Here is a 10,158-nt window from a genome sequence, read left to right as displayed (position 1 = left end):
ATGAGGTGCATTTTCATCGCAGACGGCGCCCAGCACCGCATTGGCTCTGGTCTTGAGGTTTTGGAGCATGGGGGCATGCTCGTGCTCCAGCGTCCGCCGCCGGAGCACTTCCACTCTGCCCTGCTGTGCGGAGGATTCGGCACCGGCGACCCACTGCTGAGGAGAAGACAGCTCGGCACGTGCGGAAGCCAGCTCGGCTTGCACTGAAGACAAGGCGGCTACAGCGGCTTTCTCGCGATGTTGAGCCTCGTCCAACCCTGACTTGATGGCCTTGGTCCTGCCCACAGCCTTGGCCTCCGCAAGCTTCAACTTCAGGTCGTACGTGCCCACAAGGTCCACGCGAGCCTTGCCCGCCGGCGATCGACTTCCTCCTGGGCCTTGGCCTCGCACGCGTCGACAGCGTCCCCAGCTTGAGCAACCTAGCGCTCCCTCATCTCCAACCGCTCGAGCTCAAGGCTATGCTCCGCGGCTTCCAGCGCCGACGCTTCCTCGCGCCTCAGGATCTCTTCCTCCTCAGTAGGTGTCCCCTTCATTGATGCTAGGGCAGCCTGGCACGCCTCCAGTTGCTGCTCCAGGGAGGCACTCCAGGATTGGAGCTCCCACGCGCGCTTCTCTGCGATTTCGCGACGTCGATCAGCTTCCCGAGCTTCTTCCAAGGCATAGGCGCAAGCGTCGCGCGAGGTCGCAAGAGACGCCTTGGCCTTCGCGTTATCAAGCTCGCGTTGGGGGCACCCAAGGTTGATGGCCACCTTCAGCTTATGCCATTCTTCCGCCAGCCAAAGACCCTCGGCCTCGAGGCGTGCGTCTACATCCACGAGCTCCCCACCAAGCCGGTTCATCGTGCCCATCGCCTCCTAGAAGAGCTTGTGGCAGACGACACTCCTTTCGTGCGCAGCTTTGAGCACGCAGCCGACTCCGTCCTCCACAGCAGGGGCCGTCGACGGGACCCGAAGCGGCTTGCCCCTTTCCAGCAGGGGGTTGGGGGCTGGCGCCCCTCCGGACGCCGGCTGGGCTTCAGCGGGAGCCCAGTTGGGATGAGGCTCACCGCTCGAAGAAGGAACCAAGACCGAAACCCTCCAGTTGCCGTCCATAACCAAAGGAGGAGACCTTGGCATGCTCGTCACACCCCCGACGAGGCCACAAAGAAGAGACGGCAGGAGCGCGGGCTCAAGGCGCCAAGCCAGCGCACCTGCCTCTCCAGACGACCCTGCGACGGGGGCAATATGTTGGCCTGGGACGCTCAGGGCCAGCGGAAGATCTGGGGCAGGAGCAGTTTGCTTCCCGAGGGGCTTCGTGGCCTTAGCGGATGGGATCCTGAAGAACCACCATCAGAAAGGGAAGCAACACTCAAGGAATTACCGAGATAAGGTACTTACTCGTCTATGGCGATGCACTTCCTCTGTTTCAACGGCCGGGAAGCGCCGCTGCCACAACTTGGGGACCCCTTCCTCTTGCGGAGCGAATCGAAGTCTACACAAAGCCGGCCAAAGCGTTGGGCGTGGCGACCGGAGCAGGGCGCAACAGATGAAGCGCCCGAGGGAATGACCTCAGGAGCACCGAGCTGGGGAGAGCCATCAATTACCGCCTCGTGACGGCCTCTAGAGGCCTCAGGAGCTTTAGCCTTAGGAGCAGTGAGTTGTGTCACCCCCTCAACTACTTCCTCGGCATGGGAGTCATGGGCTCCCGAGGTTGAAGCTTCAGGAATTGCGGGCGGCTCCAACGCCGCGCCACCAGCGCCTCCAGCTTCCGGTGATGCTTGCCCCCCTGCGTCCACTCTTCGGGCAAGTTCGGCGTCGGCAGCAAAGATGGGTACCACGGTGACGGGGTTCTCATGGGACCCCTCAAGGCCAACTGGATGTAGCCCCCATTCGTCAATGGGAGGCATCTGCCTCATGAACTCCACCCTTTTCGGGCAGTAGTACAAGAGACAGCCTTCTGGTGGCATATCAGCTGGTGAGGGGTTGCACTGTTCTTCGTGCCGCAAGTGGAAGCTCAAACTCAAGGCCCACATCGGCTGGGAATGGCGCTGGAGAGGGGCGATGCAGCGTCAAAGGAACTCCTTCATCACCATGGGCACAGTTAAGCCGAGGTCTTTCAACCTCCTCATCCGGAGCCAGACGAAGGCAAGACGGGGCTCATAAGCTTCTCGTGAGCCCAGCTGGAGCTAGGAACGATGGGCTCGGACGGAGACGAGAGCAAAGGGCAGAGCACTCCAACGTCCACGTGCACCCATTGCATCCGGAACTCGCTCGTAGACGGCAGGAGCTCAAAGTCAATCCACGAGCCGGCCGTCGCCGCCACAGCCTGGAAGCTCATGCACCCCGAGCATTGCCGGGGATCGGTTAGGTGCAGCGAGAAAAGTGGCACAGAAGGGCCACGGAGGGGGCGACGCCCACCATGGCCTCTTAGGCGAAGGCGAAGATGGCAAGAAGAGCGACATATTGGGGATCTAAGTGCAATAGATGAATCTGGTAATGGGAGAGCACGACATTGAAGAAGGCGGAGAAGGGAGGAACCAGGCCGGCACACAAGGCGTCGACGAAGAGCTGGACCTCGGTGGCTGCTCTATCAATAGAAGCTTGGGACACCAGCCATGCCACCGTCCTACCCCATTCGTTGAAGCTGGTGGTGAGCACAAGGCGGACCTTCTCCATGGCCTCCTCATTAAGCACCCGCGAGCGGCCAACAGCAGGCTCGACGGTAGGAGGTGGGTTGACTGAGGACAGGGGCTTCTTCCCTTTCTCCGTCCAGTTCGGCACCATGGCGATGGGGAGGACTGAGCTCGGGTTGGATTGGGAGAGGAAGATGAGGTTTGAGGAAGCAAAGGAGTCGGGGGTGTGTTGCTAGCAAGGGGGAAATAACTGCGTGGGAGGTCATGGCCGCCTAGCCAGGCGGATATCAGGGTTGCGTCGGGAAGCGGGGCCGCCCACGTCCAATCGATCGCCACGTGTTAGCCAAGACCGCAGGCTGATGGGGCCCACGGCGCTCCGCGCTTGCCCTTTGTCTTCGCCTCGGAGCCAAGCCCGAGCACGCCTTGGGCCCGGGGGCTACTATCGGTGTTCTGGGAACGGGGGTCCCCAGACTTGCCTGCCTACGGCCTGCAGCGTGGCTCCACCAGCGGCCCCGTACGACCCATCTTCACCACCAAACATTCAAGACCCTCGCGAGGGGCCAAGCCTCATGAGGCGGATGATGCAAGACCTCCTCTGGGGCGGCCTCACCAGATTGGCTCGCGAGGGGCGGAGAGATCAAGGCGAGGGGCACCTCACGAGGTTCCTGTGACGCAATCCATGACGACTGGAACCAGGCGGGCGCCGGCACACACAGTGTCCTCATTTCCTCTTTGGTGCTAAAGGGGCAAGCGCAGGCGAGGAGTCCCGAGGCATCAGGCAAAGGTTTCCATGTCGGTGCAACAAGACCAAGACTAGCAGGATGGCAGGACGGAGGTCATCGTGGATCCCAAGACGGGGTAACCACTAGAGCATTTTGGCAGTCGAAGACCACTTTTGTCAGGATAGCTTGTACTAGGTGTCTCCCTTCAAATTTGGCCATTGTGGGATCCCTTCCCGCTCAATATTTGGCAATAGGAACAGGGCCTCTATAAATAGGACTAGCCACCACCAAGGGAGGCAAGCTGATGGAGACCCAGATCACCCCGAACCACACAAGTTCACCAAGCACAAGAACACCTCTCATCGGGAGGCTGTTCTTCCCTTGTACTGTTCATCCTCGTCCCAAGAGGCAATCCACCACACCACACTGGAGTAGGGTATTACACCACAACGGTGGGCCGAACCAATATAAATCTTGTGTCTCGTGTTCTTTGGGTTCGTCGAGCTAGGACGTGAGATCATAGAGTGCGCGAGCTAGAGAGGGAAGAGATCTTCGTGCGCACCCCAGTGTTCGAACCTCAAGGGTTTTGTCGGAACCCGAAATCCGACAGTAATGACAACCCGGTTCGTGTTTGGGTAAGTTTCGGACACGCGCGAGGGGTCTGAGAGAGGTCGACAAAGACAAAGAGGCCTGATGAGAGGTCAACAAAGACAAAGGGAGAATCAGCAACCACGAATGACTACGAGTTTTATGAAAACATACGTATGCAATTCTCATGATGACACAATGAATACAACAAGCAAATAAAACACACAGTAACAACGAAATAACGGGAAGGCGTCTGGAGCGTCGGTCTCGGGTTGTTACAACTCTCCTCCACTTACAAGCGATCTCGCCCCGAGATCTAGGGATGGCACCGGAGAAAAAGCATAAGAGGAAAGGTAAAAAAAAGTTTCTTCTTTGACAACCGAGTGAAAACGCGAACCTTGAGAGGTTGAACAACTTGGAAGAAAGAATACAACGGAGACGGAAAAGATTGCAAACAGTCCGTTGGACATGAGGAACAAAGAATATGATGAGAACCGAGAGCTTAGGGGACTAGATATATTTTGAAGCCACTCCAGTTAAAATTAACTGGACAAGGAATAAGAATAAAGAATTCGGGCATCACTCCGGTCGAAAAGAGACGCAAGACTTGATAAGCTGAAAGAACTTGAATGAGAACACAATACTCCAGTTAAATGGAAGGAATCAACATGCATTTGACAAGATTGGGCAATCCTTGACAAAAGGATCAACACAACGCCTCCAGAAGAAATGAAAGAATGGAATGAAATGAACGGAGAAGAACAAGAGAACTGTCCCAATTAAAATTGAAAGAGCATCCTTACAAAGAAGGGTTGAACGCAGTTGTTGGAAAATCAACAACGAAAATAACAAGCTTGTTGTGGTCTTATGGAAAACATCTCAAAATTATGAGGTGCCAACCGGCCACTAACGGAAATAGTTGATTGGATTGAGATCAACAAGGAGATGAAAACTTCTTCACCGAGATGATAAGGAGAAAATTGGATCATTGATAAACACCACAAATAGCTACATTCCTTAGGGAAGGCTATAGGTGAAATATAACCCAATATAACTCCAACAAAAGATTGATTGGTTGAAAAGATCTCTTGAACGAAGATAAAATGATGGATTTAAATATATCACTCTTGAAAACTTTTGAATCATGAAACACGAAGGGAAATTATCAAGAATGACATATCACCACCTCAAAAAAAATTGTAGGAAGAATTGCACTTCGGATGGAAGATGAAGAATGCTTGAACTCCTCAAAACAAAACATGTGTTGAGCACCCTGTTTATTTTAGAGTATAGCTTGGCAGATCTTATCTTTGAGAGAAACCTTGAAGAACAACTAAAGAGTGAATGGAACCCATGACGAACCACCATGTTGAGCCTTCATGAAGCACTCTGGTAATGGAAGGGTTATATAAAAGAATTGAAGGTTGAAAAGAACAATAGTTGAAGACTTGGAATGATTTAGATGGAGCTTCGTGACGAGACAACCAAGATAACTTGGAACTCTGAAAAACTATGATGAGGAACTTGAACCGAGAATTGATATCATGAACGAACTCTAGAAGAAAACAATTGAATCACCTCGAGGAAAACAAGAATAAGATTTACTACATGTTTATCCTTCATCAACTCAAATTGATGACAAGCAATGGATTTGCCATACTACGTATTTGCGTTGAAAGGATTAAGAGAGTGTGACGCCCCCGATTTGACCGTACATTCATCATACACACAAATGTGTACAATCAAGATCAAGAACTCACAGGAAGATATCACAACACAACTCTAGACACAAATTAAAAAAATACAAGCTTTATATTACAAGCCAGGGGCCTCGAGGACTCCAATACATAAGCTGGAATACACAAGAGTCAGCGGAAGCAATAATATCTTAGTACAGACATCATTAAACAAGTTTGCCTTAAAAAGGCTGGCACAAAAGTAGCAACGATCGAAAAGGCAAGGCCTCCTGCCTGGGACCTCCTAACTACTCCTCGAAGCCTGATACGTCCATTTTGCATCATGCTTTTATATCAATATTTATTGCATTATGGGTTGTTATTACACATTATGTCACAATACTTATGCCTATTCTCTCTTATTTTACAAGGTTTACATGAAGAAAGAGAATGCCGGCAGCTGGGATTCTGGGCTGGAAAAGGAGCAAATATTAAAGACCTATTCTACATAGCTCCAAAAGTCCTGAAACTTCACGGAAGTTATTTCCGGAATATATATAAAATACTGAGCAAAGAAAGTTCCAGAGGGGGCCCACACCCTGGCCACGAGGGTGGGGGCGTGCCCTACCCCCCTGGGCGTGCCCGTGCTTTATGGCCCCCCTGGTGGCCATCCGATGCCCATCTTCCGCTATATGAGGTCTTTCGTCCGAGAAAAAAATCAAGCTTCGGGGAAGAAACTCCGCCGCCACGAGGCGGAACCTTGGCAGAACCAATCTAGGGCTCCGACAGAGCTGCTCTGCCAGGGAAAATTCGCTCTGGGAGGGGTTCAATCTCCATCAACATCTTCACCAGCACCATCTCATCTCAAACCCTAGTTCATCTCTTGTATCCAATCTTTGTATCCAAACCTCAGATTGGTACATGTGGGTTGCTAGTAGTGTTGATTACTCCTTGTAGTTGATGCTAGTTGGTTTACTTGGTGGAAGATCATATGTTCAGATCCATTATGCATATTAATACGCCTCTGATTATGAACATTAATAGGCTTTGTGAGTAGTTACATTTGTTCCTGAGGACATGGGAGAAGTCTTGCTATAAGTAGTCATGTGAATTTGGTATTCGTTTGATATTTTGATGAGAAGTATGTTGTCATCCCTCTAGTGGTGTCATGTGAACGTTGACTACATGACACTTCACCATTGTTTGGGCCTAGAGGGAGGCATTGGGAAGTAATAAGTAGATGATGGGTTGCTAGAGTGACAGAAGCTTAAACCCTAGTTTATGCGTTGCTTCGTAAGGGGCTGATTTGGATCCATATGTTTCATGCTATGGTTTGGTTTACCTTAATACTTATGTTGTAGTTGCAGATGCTTGCAATGGGGGTTAATCATAAGTGGGATTCTTGTCCAAGTAAGGACAGTACCAAAGCACCAGTCCACCCACATATCAAATTATGAAAGTACCGAACGCGAATCATATGAACATGATGAAAACTAGCTTGACAATAATTCCCATGTGTCCTCGGGAATGCTTTCCTTCATATAAGAGTTTGTCCAGGTTTGTCCTTTGCTACAAAAAGGATTGGGCCATCTTGGTGCACCTTATTTTCTTTTATTACTCGCTACTCTTTACAAATTACCTTATCACAAAACAATCTCTTACCGATAATTTCAGTGCTTGCAGAGAATACCTTACTGAAAACTGCTTATCATTTCCTTCAGCTCCTCGTTGGGTTCGACATTCTTACTTATCAAAAAGGCTATGATATATCCCCTACACTTGTGGGTCATCAAGACTCTTTTTTGGCGCCGTTGCCGGGGAGTGAAGCGCCTTTGGTAGGTGGAATTTGGTAAGGAAAATTTTATATAGCGTGCTGAAATTTACTGTCACTTATTACTATGGAACATAATCCTTTGAGGGGCTTGTTCGGGGTATCTTCACCCCGACCAGTAGAGCAAAGAGTTGCTCCTCAACCTACTGAACCTACTGAAAATGTTTACTTTGAAATTCCTTCGGGTATGATAGAGAAACTGTTAGCTAATACTTTTGCAGGAGATGGAACATTGCATCCCGATTTACACTTAATCTGTGTGGATGAAGTTTGTGGATTATTTAAGCTTGCAGGTATGCCCAATGATGTTATCAAGAAGAAGGTCTTCCCTTTATCTTTGAAGGGAGAGGCATTGACATGGTATAGGCTATGTGATGATATGGGATCATGGGATTACAAGCGATAGAAATTAGAATGTCATCAGAAGTTTTATCCTATGCATCTTGTTCATCGTGATCGTAATTATATATATAATTTATGGCCTCGCGAAGGAGAAAGCATCGCTCAAGCTTGGGGGAGGCTTAAGTCAATGTTATATTCATGCCCCGATCATGAGCTCTCAAAAGAAATGATTATTCAAAAAAATTATGCTCGGCTTTCTCTCAGTAATCGCTCCATGCTCGATACTTCTTGTACTGGATGTTTTATGATGAAGACTATTGAATTCAAATGGGATTTATGGGAAAGAATTAAACACAACTCTGAAGATTGGGACCTTGACTAAGATAAGGAGTCAGGTATAACACATAAGTTTGATTGTGTTAAATCTTTTATGGATACCGATGCTTTCTGTGAATTTAGCACTAAATATGGACTTGACTCTAAGATAGTAGCTTCTTTCTGTGAATCCTTTGCTACTCATGTTGATCTCCCTAAGGAGAAGTGGTTTAAATATAATACTCCCATTGAAGTAAAAGCAGTTGCACCTATTAAAGTTGAAGAAAAGACTATCACTTATGATGATCCTGGTGTTCCTGCTGCTTATTTTGAGAAGTCACCTTTCCCTGTTATAATAAAGGATCATGCTAAAGTTTCAACTATGGTTAACAAAAGTAATATTAAGACACCTAAACCCCCTGAGCAAATTAAAGTTGAACCTAAAATTGCTATGGTTAAAGATCTCTTGGCCGATAATATTGATGGGCATATTATTTACTTCTGCAATGAAGCTGCTAGAATTGCTAGGCCTGATGCTAAAAATAAACATAGACCTGTTGTAGGCATGCCTGCTATTTTTTTTTAAAATAGGAGATCATTGTTATGCGTCTTGTGATATGGGTGCTAGTGCATGTGCAATACCTCATTCCTTATACGAAGAAATTATGCATGATATTGCACCTGCTGAGATAGAAGATATCAATGTTACCATTAAACTTGCCAATAGAGATACTATTTCACCGATTGGGATTGTTAGAGATGTTGAAGTCTTGTGTGGGAAGGTTAAATATCCTGCTGATTTTCTTGTTCTTGGTTCCCCACAAGATAGCTTTTGTCCCATTATATTTGGTAGACCCTTCTTGAATACTGTTAGTGCTAAGATAGACTGCAATAAGGATATTGTTTCTGTTGGTGTAGGGGATATGTCTCATGAGTTTAATTTTGCTAAATTTCGTAGACAACCCCATGATAAAGAATTGCCTAGTAAAGATGAAATTATTGGTCTTGATTCTATTGCCGTGCCTCCTACTGATCCTTTAGAACAATATTTGCTAGACCATGAAAATGATATGTTCATGAATGAAAGAAGGGAAATATATGAAGTAATCTTTAAACAGGGACCTATTCTGAAACACAACTTGCCCATTGAAATCCTAGGGGATCCTCCTCCACCCAAGGGTGATCCCGTGTTTGAGCTTAAACCATTGCCTGATACTCTTAAATATGCTTATCTTGATGAAAAGAAGGTATATTATGTTATTATTAGTGCTAACCTTTCAGAGCATGAAGAAGAGAGATTATTGAAAACTCTGAAGAAGCACCATGCTGCTATTGGATATACTCATGATGATCTTAAGGGCATTAGTCCCACTCTATGTCAACACAAAATAAATTTGGAGAAAGACGCCAAACCAGTTATTGATCACCAACGATGGCTAAATCCTAAGATGAAAGAAGTGGTAAGAAAGGAAATATTAAAGCTCCTTCAGGCAAGTATAAGTTATCCCGTTGCTGATAGTTAGTGGGTAAGTCCTGTCCATTGTGTCCCTAAGAAGGGAGGTATTACTATCGTTCCTAATGATAAATATGAATTGATTCTACAAAGAATTATTACAGGTTATAGGATAGTAATTGATTTCCACAAATTAAATAAAGCTACTAAAAAAGATCATTACCCTTTGCCTTTCATTGATCAAATGCTAGAAAGATTATCCAAACATACACATTTTTGCTTTCTAGATGGTTACTCTGGTTTCTCTCAAATACCTGTGTCAGTTGACGATCAAGAAAATACTACTTTTACTCGCCCTTTCAGTACCTTTGCTTATAGATGTATGCCTTTTGGTTTATGTAATGCACCTGCTACCTTTCAAAGATGCATGATGGCTATATTCTCTGACTTTTGTGAAAAGATCTGTGAAGTTTTCATGGATGATTTCTCTGTTTATGGATCCTCTTTTGATGATTTATTGAGCAACCTTGATCGAGTTTTGTAGAGATGTGAAGAAACTAACCTTGTTTTGAATTGGAAGAAGTGCCACTTTATGGTTAATGAAGGTATTGTCTTGGGCA

This window comes from Triticum aestivum, chromosome 7A, assembly GCF_018294505.1.
Source record: "Triticum aestivum cultivar Chinese Spring chromosome 7A, IWGSC CS RefSeq v2.1, whole genome shotgun sequence".
NCBI lineage: Eukaryota > Viridiplantae > Streptophyta > Magnoliopsida > Poales > Poaceae > Triticum > Triticum aestivum.
Note: the sequence above shows the minus strand (reverse complement) of the source record.